Source organism: Neofelis nebulosa, chromosome 3 (genome assembly GCF_028018385.1).
Source record: "Neofelis nebulosa isolate mNeoNeb1 chromosome 3, mNeoNeb1.pri, whole genome shotgun sequence".
In the NCBI taxonomy this organism is placed as follows: domain Eukaryota; kingdom Metazoa; phylum Chordata; class Mammalia; order Carnivora; family Felidae; genus Neofelis; species Neofelis nebulosa.
In genome coordinates, this window is record NC_080784.1 from 120,907,416 (window position 1) to 120,923,066 (window position 15,651).

Below are 15,651 nucleotides of genomic sequence, written 5' to 3' on the forward strand. Positions count from 1 at the left end.
GGGAACTTGTAGAAATTAGTGCCACCATGCTGGCATAGTGATTCATACCACATTCCCACTTAACTTCCCTTTGTGGTCACCAGATGGGTCATAGGGAATGACAGTATAAAAACCAGATGGGTAGTAAAGAATGACTGGATTACTGCAAGATTTTATCAGGCAAAGATGCCAATTGTAGTTGCTGTTATAGGTGTGGTATTTTCATAGGAGGAAATGAATAGAGACTTTGATATGATATATAGGTATTGCTCTGGAAGTGCCCCCTCATTTCCCATTCCAGTTATTCAGGGAAATCAGAAGTAGATTGTGTTTAACTGACAGAGACAACAGTAAGCCCTTACTGTCTTGTCTCAGTACTGTGCCACCTTTCTATTCTGTGCTGAAGGGACCTTGATCATCTTGCTATGCGATAGAATATCACACTGGTCTATTATAGAAATGAACGTTAAATGAGCCCAAAGAGCAGGAAGTAGTAAACACTCTACATGCTTTGGTAAGACATATGCTTAGCAGAAGGTGCAAGAAAAACCCTGTAAAACTTCAGGGACCTGCCACATGGGATTCAATGGCCAGAGACCTGTTAGGTTATCCATTCAAGTGAGTGACAGTCTGTTGTGTTTTTCACCACCACAGTAAAGAAAAAGGCAAAATGTGTGGCAGGCCTTTTTAGGTTCTGGAGACAACACAATAGTACTTTTGGGTGACCTAACCTGTTTTATGGGTAACTGTAATTTTGAGTGGGGCCCAGAGCAAACTGTCTTGCCAGTTGGGCCTTATGGTTAGGCAGATACAATGGTATTGGAAGTTCATGTGGTAGAGATGTTATATGAAGCCTCTGAGGGTAAGTGCCAATAGGAGAATTACAAGATTCCTTGGTTTTTGAGTAAAGATCTATCTTCCTCAACCAATGTTTTGTTTTGTTTCTTTGAAAAGCAGCTCCTGGTTTGCTGCTGGTACCTGATAGAGATGGAACTCCTGACCATGGGACATAAGTGACTATGTGAATGATCGAACCAGTACTCGTCATGAACTGGTGTTATCTGATTCACCAATCATACAACTGGATGGGCATAACAGCAGTTCACTCCCTACAAAACTGGGTACATGGCCACAACTAAACTGAATAAGCAGGTGACTCAGACTACTGTTATTAGTATCTGCCCCTATTCCTTCAGCACTTCTCCCTCAATCCATATACACTGGCTTCAAAGGAGGTTCCCTCTGACCAATTAATGAAAGAAAAAAGTTTAGGTCTTGTTAATTCACAAAAGGGTCTGCAATGAGCTGGCAATAGCTGGGTGTGAGTGGTCACTATACAACACCATCGCTCAATAGTAGCCCTGAATCACAACAGTAAAGGGAAATCCTTTCCTTGAGAACTTTAGGAGACGTGGCCTGAGGTAAGGGTATAGAGTGGTTCATTGTGAGTGGCTTATGAGTCGACAGGCTGGACAAGAACTTAGAACAAATTAGAAAACTGGTTCAGTTTATGGAGCCAACCAGGAGACAATAACCTCCAAATTTAGGATGCGGACTTCAGAATAAAGTATTATGCTTAAATGCAGTAACCAATATGTAGTGCCATCTTTCCCAGAAGGTATGTATAGTGGAGATGAACATGGTCCCTCTATTTTCTATAGGTCTATTTTTTTTAAATACTGGGAGCATGTTTTCTGAATTTGGTGAAAAGCATGAAATTACAGATCCACAAAGCTCAGTGAAGCACAGGTAGGAAAATTACCAATGTGTGTTATTGTCAAACTGACAAAACTAAGAGAAAATATCTTAAAAGCATTCAGAAAAAGTGCACATCACACACAGGAGGGCTATTATATGAATCTTTAAAAGTTTTTTAATGGAAGCATAACACACATGTAGAAAAGTACACAAATATAATTATTTAGCACAACTTATCACAAAGTAAAGATAACTGTGTAATCAACACCCACATCCATAGCTACAACACTAACATGCCCCCTTCTTAGTCATTATTCTTTTTTCTTCCCAAAGGTAATCACTTTCCCAAATTCTAACACCAAAGATTAGGTTTGCCAATGGTTAACTTTTATATATATTGAATACATAACTGTATTCTCTTGTGTCTGGCTTCCTTTGTTTAATATTGTGAGGTTCATCTCTCTGCCCCTCCCCTGCTCACTCATCTCTCACTCTCTCAAAAATAAATAAACATTAAAAAAAATCTTTAAAGAAAATATTGTGAGGTTTATCCATGTTGTTACCTGGATCGGTTGTTCATTTATTTTCATTGTTATACAATGAATGAATATATTGCCATTTACTTATCCATTCTACCGTTGATAGATATTGGCGATGTTTCCATTTAGGGCTATTATAAAGACTGATGCTATGAACATTCTTTTGTATGTCTTTTGGGGTACACATGTATGCATTTTTGTTAGGTTCTCTATTATACCTAAAAACCCACTTGAAGAATTTTTTGGTCCCTGAAACTTTGGACTTAGTGGTTTTGGTAGTCTTGGTACTAAAGAGAGGAATGGTTCCTAATACTTCAACGAATTAGAAGTGGACACTGTTCACTGGCAGGTTTGGGCTTTTTCTGTCACTAACCAACAAGAGAGAAGGAAATCACTCTACTGGCAGGGTGAGGGATCCCTTTTAACGGGGAAATTGCGTTGCTGCTATACAGCAGAATAAATATGACTGTATATGTACTGTAACAGTATTCTCTGAGAAGCTTGTTCGTATTCTCTTAGCCAATAGTCCAGTAAAAAACTAGGGTAACCCAAAAAGGACCTCTGCTAGGACTCATCTTACAAGAATGACTGTTGGGAGTACCCCACCCGGTAAGAATCCCATCCAGGTGAGGTACAAACAAAAAGTGAGAGAAACCAAGAATGGATGGTGAATAGGGCACCTGGATAGCTCAATTGGTTAAGCATCTGATTTCAGCTCAGGTCATGATCTCATGGTTTGTGGGATTGAGCCATCAGGCTCTGTGCTGACAGCGTGGAGCCTGCTTCGGATTCTCTCTCTCCCTCTATCTGCCCTCATGCTCTCTCTCTGTCTCTCCCTCTTTCTCTCTCTCAAAAATAAACATTAAAAAAAAAGTAAAAAAAGAAAAAAAAGAATGGATGGTAAAAGAAAACAGCTATGTTTATGAATCTAGGCCTCATGACCAGCTTAAAAAAGCAGGTTTTAAGAGACTATGATTATGTTTTGTAACTTCTTTTCTCCCCTACCATATATGAAGAATTCTAGGGTGCTAATAATGTTTATGGTTCCAGAGCTGATTTACACCACCCCATGATGAGTTTGTAACTGATGGGAAGAGATTGCTTAGTGGAAAAGAGTGAGGTGAGCATATCTTTTCTTCCCCTCCACTAGAGGTTACCTTGAACTGGATTTATACTTTGACCACAGGTCATTACTCGTCTCACAGTGAACTCTTCACAATTCTCTCTCCCTCCAGATTCTGATTAAGTTCTTCTGTCTCTTGGAACCTATTCTTGTAATTCTCTTATACCCTACACACACACATTTGTAATTAGTCCCTTTGTAAATAAACCTTCTTTAAATGCTCCTGAATGTATCATTTGTTTCCTATTAGGACTCTTGGACACATGAACTTTTTTTTTTTTTTTTTAATTAAGTAGGCACCATGCCCAACATGGGGCTTGAACTCACAACCCCGAGATCAAGAGTCCTATGTTCTATTGACTGAGCCAGCCAGGCGCCCCTGGACACATGAACTTTTTATCTCTTGAATTGCTTCTTGTCTAAAATCTACTTGGATTTAGCATAGCCGCACAATCTTTATTAGTTTTTGCATGATATACCTTTTTACTTTAAGCTTTTCTGCATTCTCATATTTAAGATTTGTCTCTTGAAAACATGTTAAAAGTGTACCTTTATAAATCCAAGCCTTTGTCTTTTAATTGGGATAATCAATTTACATTTAGTATAATTATTATATACAGGCTTTAAAGCTGCCATCCTGCTGTTTTTTGTCTCACCTATTCTTTGTTCTTTTTTCTGTACTTTCTTTGGGATTGTTCAAGTGTTTTTTCTATTTCATCTTTTTCTTTTGATTTTTTGTTGTTTTATGTTCTTTTAATATTCTTAGTTACTCTAGAAATGAGAATGTGCATCCATGACTTTTAAAAGCCTAGTATATATTAGTACTTTTTCCACTTCCTAGACTTACCTAGACCCTAGACTTACCTTAGACCACTTTAAGACTATTTTCCTTCGCCTCTCAATTACTGTGTTATTATGTTTTAAATCTGTATGTTTTTAACAACATGATATATTAGCATTGTTTTGTAAACTTACTATTTATTGGGATTTACCTATGTATTTTTCCTTTTCATTGCTCTTCATCTCTTCCAGAATGTGAGAGTGGCTATCTGAGATCATTTCTCTCTGCCCAAAGTCCACTCTTTTTTACAGGGCAGAAATGCTGGTGTCAAATTCTCAATTTCTGTTTGTTTGAAAAAACTTTATTTTGCCTATTTGAAAGTTACATTGTTTGAATGTAAATTCTAAGTTGACAGTATTTTCCTTTGGTACTCTAAAGATAGCATCATTTTGGTTGCAAAGCAGCTGTCTTACTGTCATTCGTTTTGATAAAGTAATTTGTCTTTTTCCTCTGGATGCGTAAATTTTTCCTCTTTGGTTTTCAGCAATTTTACGATGATGTGCTTAGGTGTGATTTTCCTTGCCTTTTTCTTGCTTAAGGTTTATAGTGCTGCTTAAATCTGAGGCATGATGCCTTTTACTTATTTTAGACATCTCCTTCAAGTATCACTTTTTTATGGTCTCTCATTCCTTTCCTTCTGGGTCTCAACTATATTAGACTTTTTTAAATTCTACACTGTAAGTCTCTTCCACCTTTAAAAATTTTTTTACACATTTTCTTCCTTTTGTCTCTGTAAATCTATCTGCATATTTTCTTCTGAACTTTGTCCAATTCCCTAATTTTGTCCTCAACTCCATATAACTGACTACTAAGTCTACCCACTGTGAAAGTCTACCCTCAGCTGAAAGACTGAGGTGTTTATATCTTCCTTGTGAGCCCTAAACTCCAGTTTTCAACCTCCCTGCCCCCTCCTGGGCCTGTGAGTTTGCAAAAATCTGTGTTCACTTTCTCAGTTGCTTTTGATAGAGTCAGATGTCTCTAGCAGAAAGGGAGCCCTAAATACTCAAGTATCTCTCCGATGTGTCTCCCTCTCCTAGATCTTGGCCCTGCAATCTTCACCAGTTTGGTAGCTTTTTAGTGCCTTTAAAGAAATGTGGTTTTCTTTTTCTTGGCCCACTTTTCTAGTTGCTAGTTATTCTCAGCTAAACATAATCAAAACCCACCTAGTTCTTTATTATTAGAAGTGGAACTGCAGACGACTCATTTTTTTTAAAGTAATCTCTACACCCAATGTGAAGCTCAAACTCACAACCCCGATATGAAGAGTCATATGCTCCACCAACTGAGCCAACCAGACACACCAAGTCCTTGGTGACTTGTGACATTTTTAATGTCAAAAATTTTACTGGATGCTCCTGCCCCCTCTCTATCAAAACACACAAGGTACTAGTCATACATGTTTAGCATATAAACTATAAATAAATATATAAGAAAAATAGACACATCATTATGTCCAAGTCCCCTGTAATAACTATTACTCAGGGATTTGTAACTCAAGGGAAACACTGCTAGAAGCAAAGGCATAGTCTCAGGAAAGTTAGAAGGATATTTGAAGGAACATGAGCCCAGTTTGATTAAGAGACTTGATGTATGAAAGCAGGGATAAAGGTCTGACTTTTATTCTCTATATAATAGGAAACCATTGGAAATTTCTTTATTGTGGTATCTTTAATAAAAATTTTTTTTAATTTTTTTTTTATTTTTGAGGGAGAGAGAGAGAGGGAGACACAGAATCTGAAGCAGGCTCCAGGCTCTGAGCTGTCAGCACAGGGCCCACAGCGAGGCTCAGACTCACAAACCATGAGATCATGACCTGAGCGGAAGTCAGACACTCAACTGACTGAGCTACCCCTATTGTGGTATCTTTTCATAAAAACTGTGTTCAATACGGTAGTGACATGCAAGATAGACTGAAGAAGTAAGAATACAGGCAGAGAAACCCACTAGGAATCTTTAGTAATGGACCAAATATGAGCTGTTGATGAGAGACATCATGGTGTAATGAAAAGAATGTTGACATTAGAATCACAGGACTTGTAATTACTGGTCCTGTCAACTTGGGCAAGTCATTTAACCTGTGTGATTCTGCTTATTTACATGCCAGTCACCTTGGAGGCCTTTAATAGAATGATGAAATGTTAATAACTTTTGCTTAACTCACAGAGTGGTTATACAAATATAATGATGATAAAAACCTTTTAAAATGCATATTATAGGGGCGCCTGGGTGGCGCAGTCGGTTAAGCGTCCGACTTCAGCCAGGTCACGATCTCGCGGTCCGTGAGTTCGAGCCCCGCGTCAGGCTCCGGGCTGATGGCTCGGAGCCTGGAGCCTGTTTCCGATTCTGTGTCTCCCTCTCTCTCTGCCCCTCCCCCGTTCATGCTCTGTCTCTCTCTGTCCCAAAAATAAAAAAAAAAATTAAAAAAAAAAAAAAAAAAAAAAATAAAATGCATATTATAAAATTTAAGGTGTAATATGCATTTGAAGATCTAAAGAAATAAAAGTGGAGACTGATAAGGAAAGAGAAGAGTGAAAGAAAAAGATTATTCAAGTATAATGAATCCTGGTGACTAGAAAATGGAATCACTTACATAAGTCAGTCAAAAGAGGAACTGATGGGGTGCCTGGGTGGCTCAGTCAGTTAGGCATCTAACTCTTGATCTCAGCTCAGACCGTGATCTCAGTTTGGGATCAAGCTGTGTGTCAGGCTCTGCGCTGACAGTGAGGAGACTGCTTGGGATTCTCTCCTTCTGCCCCTCTACACCCCCTTCCTCTCTCTCTCTCAAAATAAATAAACTTAAAAAAAAAAAAAAAAGAGGAACTGATTTTGGGAATCAGGACGAGGGAAAAAACAGTGATTTATTTCTTTTTAATTGTGGAAATGTTTAGCAGGCACTTCTCTATTGTATCTATTAATTTCAAATATTCTTAGGTATTTTCATGTGAGATTACTCAATTTCCTTTATAAAATTTTAAGTTTGGAGATAGAGAAAGAAGATATCTCCTTGGGAATATGTATTTCCTCATTTTTTTTTTTTTTAGTTTATGTGTTTATTTTGGGAGAGAAGAGAGTACAAACAGGGTAGGGGCAGAGAAAAAGGGAGAAAATCCTAACAGGCTCTGCGCTGACCTGGCACAGAGCCCTAGGCAGGCTGCGGATTCAGGAACCCAGAGATCATGACCCCAGGCAAAATCAAGAGTCAGACACTTAACCGACTGAGCCACCCAGGCACCTCATTTTTAATTTAATTTTAATTTAATTTTAATTTATTAAAAAAAATAAAGCATGTACCTGCTGGTTTGATAAAAGTTCCATTTATTTTTGTCCAGTTTATTAGTAAAGTGATTACCTGGGGTACTGCCTGGTTTAAGGATTATTTGTTCCTTCCAATTTAATACCAAACTGCTATTCTTCAGTGTGTATCACTCTAAATCTTTATCACTATTAGTACTTTAAGGTACTGTACCTTACTAAAATCCAGGCACTTTATTTTTTTTTCAATATATGAAATTTACTGTCAGATTGGTTTTCATCCAACACCCAGTGCTCATCCCAAAAGGTGCCCTCCTCAATACCCATCACCCACCCTCCCCTCCCTCCCACCCCCCAGCAACCCTCAGTTTGTTCTCAGTTTTTAACAGTCTCTTATGCTTTGGCTCTCTCCCACTCTAACCTCTTTTTTTTGTTTTTTTTTCCTTCCCCTCCCCCATGGGTTTCTGTTAAGTTTCTCAGGATCCACATAAGAGTGAAAACATATGGTATCTGTCTTTCTCTGTATGACTTATTTCACTTAGCATCACACTCTCCAGTTCCATCCACGTTGCTACAAAAGGCCATATTTCATTTTTTCTCATTGCCACGTAGTATTCCATTGTGTATATAAACCACAATTTCTTTATCCATTCATCAGTTGATGGACATTTAGGCTCTTTCCATAATTTGGCTATTGTTGAGAGTGCTGCTATAAACATTGGGGTACAAGTGCCCCTATGCATCAGTACTCCTGTATCCCTTGGGTAAATTCCTAGCAGTGCTATTGTTAGGTCATAGGGTAGGTTTATTTTTAATTTTCTGAGGAACCTCCACACTGTTTTCCAGAGTGGCTGCACCAATTTGCATTCCCACCAACAGTGCAAGAGGGTTCCCATTTCTCCACATCCTCTCCAGCATCTATAGTCTCCTGATTTCTTCATTTTGGCCACTCTGACTGGCATGAGGGGATGTCTGAGTGTGGTTTTGATTTGTATTTCCCTGATGAGGAGCGATGTTGAGCATCTTTTCATGTCAGGAAAACACTTTAACTTCAATTTGAATTTCATGTGAGACATAACAAATGTCTTACTGAAAGTCATATGCCATGTTTGTTTCTTTTATATTTTAAATGTATATGCCTTTAATTTAGACTGTGAACTTTTAAGATGGTTTCTGTTCCTTCTGAAATCCTTAGTTTCTCCTAATTGTTTTTAAAATTAAATTGTAATGGACACTCAACCATAACAGTAGCTTTATGTTGTGCCCCAGGAATTTGTCCCCCAAAATTTGATTATCTCTGGATTTCTGTAGTATGTTACCGAATCTCTAACTTTACATTTCTAGTAACATCCAACATCTTCAGTAAGTTTATAGACTTTAAAAAAATGCTTTGTCCACCATTAGAAAGCTGATTGGGGGTTTAGACCAAACATTCCTCTTACATCCTCATTTGTTCCCTCTCATTTTTGTTTAGTTTCCCCTATTCTTACATGAGTATAAATTTGGTTATACAGAGCTGTTTGCCTTTCCTGCTTTTTTTTGCCCATTACAGTTTTCTGTATTTAACAGCCCTTCTAGTTCTACTCCAAATAAAATATTTTGTATTTTTTACTTGGGACTACAGAAATAATGTATTGGCATCCTCTCTTATCCAGTAGATTTTGGCATGCCCAAATCTGGAAGCGAAAAAAGCAACAACAACAACAACAAAAAAAAAACAGAGCAGCAAGGAAAATCGGTAAGCTTTATCCTGCAGCAAAAATATCAATCTGTTCTTAAGGAATTAAGTGCTTCACAAAGGTGAGTTCTCCATGTGACTAAGGCTTCAATTATTCATCGTGGACAGTAACCCAGTGCAGTTTGAAGGTCCTTGTCATTACAGGTGACCTAGTAAATGTTTGACAACTAGCTCACCAGGAAAGAAAAAAAAAAAAAAGCTTTGATTATGGTGTTTGCAAATTTCTTGGGGTAAATATCCCACTGTGGCTCATTTCAGGCTACCACAGGACATCACAAAACACAGAATTAGAAGAAGGTATATATTATCAAACTATAATATTTCTATAATACGGATATGATCAACATAACCACAAAAACATGGATAATAGTAAAATGAGGAAATGAATTTTGAATATTTATTATTCTTATATATTGGATTTTAACATAATTGTCAGCTTACATAGTTAATTCTTCATAAAGGCTGTGTTTAACAGCCTGCAAAATTTCTAAAAATGTTTAAATGTACTCATAAAGCAGTATAAGCCAGCTCTAGCATATACTGCTTTCTGCACTCTTAGTTTTGGAAGTGACTTGGGCAATAGCTAATATGAGTTGAATCCTTCATGCCTTTTTCATATTCCTCCATGTATATGATACATTGTTATGACTTTATTACTCTTTAAAATCTTCTGAGCCAGCTGTAAATGTTTAATTTGTCACTTGTAAATAAACACAAACAAAAGGAACTCCATAAACAATGGGAAAAAATAGAGACATTTCCTCAAGGAAGAAATATAGACAGCAAAACAGCACATGAAAAGATGCTGAACATCATTAGTCACTAGGTAAATGCAAATTAAAATAACAATGAGCTATACCACTACATACCTATTAGAATGGCTGATTAAAAAGACTGGTCATAACAGGTCAGGGGGAATTGGAATTCTCAGTATATAACTAGTGAGAATGTAAAATGGTACAACCACTTGGAAAACAGCTTGGCAGTTTCTTAAAAAGGTAAATGTATACCTATCATAATCCACCTATTCCATTCCAACCTATTTACCAAAAAGAAAACCTATGTCCATACAAACACTTATACAAGAGTATTTGTTATATACAAAAACTGGAAACAACCAGAATGTCCACCGATGGGTGAATGGATATAGAAATTGTGGCATATCCATACAAAGAATACTACTCAGTAGTAAAAAACAAAAAACAAAAAACTGTTGAGTGACACAACATAGGTAAATCTCAAAATAATTATGCTGAGTGAAAAAAGTCACGGAGGGCATGCCGTTTGATTCTATTTAAATAAAATTACAGAAAATGCCAACTAAGCTATAGGACAAAATGATCATTGGCTTCAAGTGGGTGCAAGGAAGAGGAGTTGGGTTGGGGGAACAGAAAGGGTTTACAAAGGACTACACAGACACTTGTAGTGAGGCATATGTTTATTATCTTGATTTTGGTGATTGTTTCATGGGTGTATACATATGTCAAATTACCAAATTGTGTAATTTAAATATATGTGATATACTGTATGTCAATTATATTTCAATAAAGCTATAAGAAATATTTATTTTTTTTTTAACATTTATTTATTTTTGACAGCCAGAGACAGCTGTGAGCTGAGCGTGAGCAGGGGAGGGGCAGAGAAAGAGGGAGACACAGAATCTGAAGCAGGTTCCAGGCTCTGAGCTGTTAGCAGAGCTTGACACAGGGCTGAAACTCACGAACCGCAAGATCGTGACCTGAGCCAAAGTTGGATGCTTAACCGACTAAGCCACCCAGGCGCCCCCATAAAAATTTTTAAAACTATGGTCTGGCCAATGAAGATGAGGAAAAGGCAACTGCTTTGTGCTGGACAATACATTTCTATCTTTGGGAGTAAAACTGTATAGGTTCTTTAGGCAAGCCCTGACCACATTGCTGGCTTATACTGAGATGTTGAGCAACTGAAATGCTCATGTTTTTATCACATGTCTGCTGTTAAGCCAGATTCTCTTCATCTTTATACTTTACACTTCTTTACACATTTTATACTTATCTCTGCTATATTTTATATTATTTATTTCTCATAACTATTATAGTGAGGCTTTGGTATTAATATTTATTAGACAATTGGTTTTTCAGATTCTGTTTAGTGAACACTAGGGAGGGATACTCACAGAACCATCTGAGGTGTCCTGAGTGGGTGTAAGGATTGGAAATGGAGGGAAAATGATAAAGATTCTCAGTAGGCAAGGCTCCAGCCTCCAAGTCAGGCAGCTTCTTTGTTTTATAGACTTAAGGGCTCCTGAGGGGAAAAAGTATGAAAATCACCTCTTAAGTTTTCTACAAGCTAAGGCCAGAAGCTAATGCATAGCAGTTGCTCAATAAATATCTGCCAAACGGATCTTGATTAAATTTAAAATGATTCTTTTATGGGGCACCAGGTGGCTCGGTCAGTTAAGGGTCCGACTTCAGCTCAGGTTATGATCTTATGATGGTTTGTGGGTTCCAGCCCCTCGTCCAGCGCTGTACTGACAGCTCAGAGCCTGGAGTCTGCTTCAGATTCTCTCTCTCTCTCTCTCTCTCTCTCTCTCTCTCTGCCCTTCCCTGGCTTGTGCTTTCTCTCTCCCTCAAAAACAAAAAATATCTAAAGGAATAAAAATAATAAAACGCACTCTCGCTTCTTTCTGCACTCCCTCTCATGTGGCACATAAACATTTATTCTGTCATCTGAGTTTCTTGAGGTGGAAGTATTAATTTTTGAGAACTGCTATTGATTTTACACTAAGAAAGGTACCGATTGCAAGGAAGATGGAAGAACAGAAGGATCCTGAGCTCACCTCCACCCCCCACCCCCGCCAGACACACCCACACTGCAACTACATTTAATATAACTCACTCTGAAAACGACCTGAAGACTAGCAGAACAACTTTTCCACAGCTACTGATCTAAAGAAAAAGCCACATTCATTACAGTAGGAGGGGCAGAGACTCAGTCAAGAACCAAAACCCCTGGCCTGGCAACCCACAAGTAGGAGGGATATCATAAGATATCATAGGAGTTCCTCTCTAAGGAACGAAGAGATCAGGCTCCACATCAGGCACCTCTGGCTGTGGGGACCTGCACAGGGAAGATAAATCCCCATAAAATCTGCCTTTGAAGATCAGTAGGACTTCACCATAACTCTAAGAGAGCCAGAAGGCAATAAGAAACAAAGACGCCACTCATAAGGCCAGAGCACTAGATCACTTAGTCTGAGACCCAGCACAGGGGCAGCAGTTTGGAAAGCACCTGGGTTATACATGAAGGAAATCTAATTTTAGGGTGTTCTGGAGGGGCAGGGCAGTACTGGTGGGCACCATTTTTCTTGCCCTCTTTCCGCTTAGCTGGACAGACGGTTGTGTGAGCCAGTTCTGATACTCTCCATCTGTCCTGAGAAAACTACTTGCTCCTCCCCAGCATTTCCCTACAGACCTGTCCGGTCCAATCTGCACCACATCTGGCAAGCAGCCTCAGTTGTTTTTTGGGGTTTGTTAATTGGTTGGTTGGTTGGTGGTTGGTTTTAAGATTTTATTTGGGTAACTCTATACCCAACATGGGGCTTGAACTCACAACCCCTAGATCAAGTCACATGCTCCACCAACTACCAATGCCCTTGCAGAGCAACTTCTGCCCCAGGGAGGTGGAGTGCTAGCCCCACCCACCAGCATGCCCACCAAAGGTGGAGGTGAGACTCTTAGACTTCTACACTGGAACTAACCCTATCTACCAGCACACCCACTACAGCCAGATCTCATAACTGCACAGGGGTCCACCCCTACCCACCAGTACACCCATAAGTAGTCATGGCTAATCACTGCAGCCAGCCAGGCTGGAGGCCAGACCTGCCCACTAGCATGTCTGTGGCAGTCATGCCAAGTCACAACAGGAGGGTGAATGCAGTCCACAGAGGAGACATCCTTGGATTACCTGGTTCTGGTGACCAGAGAGGATTGTGCTACTGGGCCCCACAGGACACCTTCAACATAAGGCCACTACTTTCAAGATCAGGAGATAGAGGAATATGTTCCAAACAAAAGAATAAGGCAAAACCTGAGAAAGAGAACTAAACAAAAAGAGATAAGGAATCTATCTGATAAAGAGTTCAAAATAATGCTCATAAAGATGCTAACTAGATTTGAGAGAAGTATATGAGCTCAGTGAGAACTTTAACAAAAACTTCAAAAAAATCAATCAGCTAAAGAATACAATAACTGAAATGAAAAATACACTAGAGGAAATCAACAGCAGATTAGAGAATACAGAAAAATGGATCAGTGATCTGGAAGACAGAGTAATGGAAAGCACCCAAGCCGAACAGTAAAAACAAAAGATTTAAGAAAAAAAAAAAAGATAGGTTAATGGACTTCTAGGACAACATCAAGTATACTAACATTCATATTATACAGGCCCCAGAAAAAGAGAAAGGGGCAGAGAACAATTTGAGAAAACAACAGCTGAAAGCCTCCTTAAGTTTAAGGGGGATGAAAACAGACACCCAGGTCTAGGCTATACAGAAAACCTCAAACAAGTGAGCGCAAGGCAGTCCACACCAACACACATAATTAAAATGTCCAAAATTTAGGACACCTGGGTGGCTCAGTAAGTTAAGCGTCTGACTCTTGATGTCAGCTCAGATCATGATCTCAGAGTCAAGAGACTGAGCCCTGCACTGGACTATATGCTGGCATGGAGCCTGCTTAATATTCTCTGTCTCCCTCTTCCTCTGTTCCTCACCCACTCAGGCACATGCATGCACTCTCTCTCAAATAAATAAATAAAATGTCCAAAATTAAAAACAGAGAATCTTAAAAGCAGCAAGAGAAAAGCAAATAGTTACATACCAGGGAAATCTCATAAGGCTATTACTTGGCTTGTCAGCAAAAATTTGCAGGCCAGAAGGGAGCAGCACTATATATTCAAAGTGCTCAAAGGAAAAAACCTATAACCATGAAGACTCTACTGGGCAAGGTTATCATTCAGAATTGAAGAAGAGATAAAGAGTTTCTCAGATAAACAAAAGTTAAAGTTCAGCACTACTAAACCAGCCTTACAAGAAACGTTAAAGGGAATTCCATAAGCAAATAAGAAAAGGCCACAACTAGAAGAAAATTGTAAAAGGAAAAAATTCCACTTGTAAAAACAAACACATAGTAATGGTAGTAGATCAATTATAAAGAAAGAGCTGGGGGCGCCTGGGTGGCTCAGTTGGTTAAGCGTCTGACTTCAGCTCAGGTCATGATCTCGCGGTCCGTGAGTTTGAGCCCCGCGTCGGGCTCTGTGCTGACAGCTCAGAGCCTGGAGCCTGCTTCAGATTCTGTGTCTCCCTCTCTCTGACCCTCCCCCGTTCATGCTCTGTCTCTCTCTGTCTCAAAAATAAATAAATGTCAAAAAAAAAAATTTTTTTTTTAAAAAGAAGAAAGAACTGGTTCTCTGAAAAGCTAAAAACCTTTAGCCAGACTCATCAAGAAAAAAAGAGAAAGAACTCAATATGAGAAACAAAGGGGATGTTTCAACTGACACCACAGAACTACAAAGGATTGAGACTACTATGAAAAATTATATGCCAACAAATTGGACAACCTAGAAGAAATGGGTAAATTACTAGAAACATACAGTCTCCTGAGACTGAAGGAGGAGAAAATCTGATTACTACTAAGAAAATGGGATCAGTAATAAAAAAAATTCCCAACAAACAAAAGTCCAGGATCAAATGGCTTCACAGGTGAATTCTACCAAACATTTAAAGTTTATTTATTTATTTATTTTGAAAGAGAGACAGCACATACGCACATGTGTACACGAGTGGGGAAGGGGCGGAGAGGGAGAGAAAGAATCCCAAGCAGGTTCTGCCCTGTCGGCACGGAGCCCAATGTGGGGCTTAAACTAATGAACAGTGAGATCATGACCTGAGCCAAAACCAAGAGTCAGACGCTTAACCTACTGAGCCACCCAGGTGCCTTGAATTCTACGAAACATTCAAAGAACTGATGCCTATCCTTCTCAAACTATTCCAAAATATAGATGAGGATTGAATGCTTCCAAATTTATTCTGTGAAGCAACAATTATCCTGGTAACAAAACCAAAGACACTACAAAAAAAGAAGTACAGACCAATATTCCTAATGAACATAGATGCAAAAATCCTCAACAAAATTTAACAAACCAAATTCAACAATATGTTAAAAGGATCATTCACCACAATCAAGTAGGATTTATGTTGGGGATTACAGGTTCAATACCTGCAAATCAATCAACATGATATGCCACATTAACAATATGAAGGATAAAAATCATGATCATTTCAAAAAATGCAGAAAAAGCCCTGGTCAAAACTCAACATCTATTCATTATAAACACTCTCAACAAAGTGAGTTTAGAGAGAACATACATCAACAAAATAAATGCCATATTGGAAAAATCCACATCTAACATCATATTCAGCAGTGAAAGGCTAAAAGCG

The 15,651-nt window shown here is 38.6% G+C and overlaps 1 long non-coding RNA gene across 6 annotated transcripts in view; it reads left to right on the plus strand.

Annotated features, from left to right (window-relative positions):
• Window positions 1-15,651, plus strand: part of LOC131507262 (uncharacterized) — a 44,273-nt gene that overhangs the window by 18,016 nt on the left and 10,606 nt on the right. For 3 of the 6 annotated variants that reach the window (XR_009259420.1, XR_009259419.1, XR_009259418.1), the window contains exons 2-3: window positions 937-1,131; window positions 9,088-9,170. This is a non-coding gene — a long non-coding RNA (uncharacterized LOC131507262). Of the gene's footprint in view, window positions 1-933; window positions 1,132-9,087; window positions 10,737-10,768; window positions 11,549-15,651 lie in introns of those variants that run through there. The other 3 variants (XR_009259421.1, XR_009259417.1, XR_009259416.1) reach the window with 3 other exon arrangements.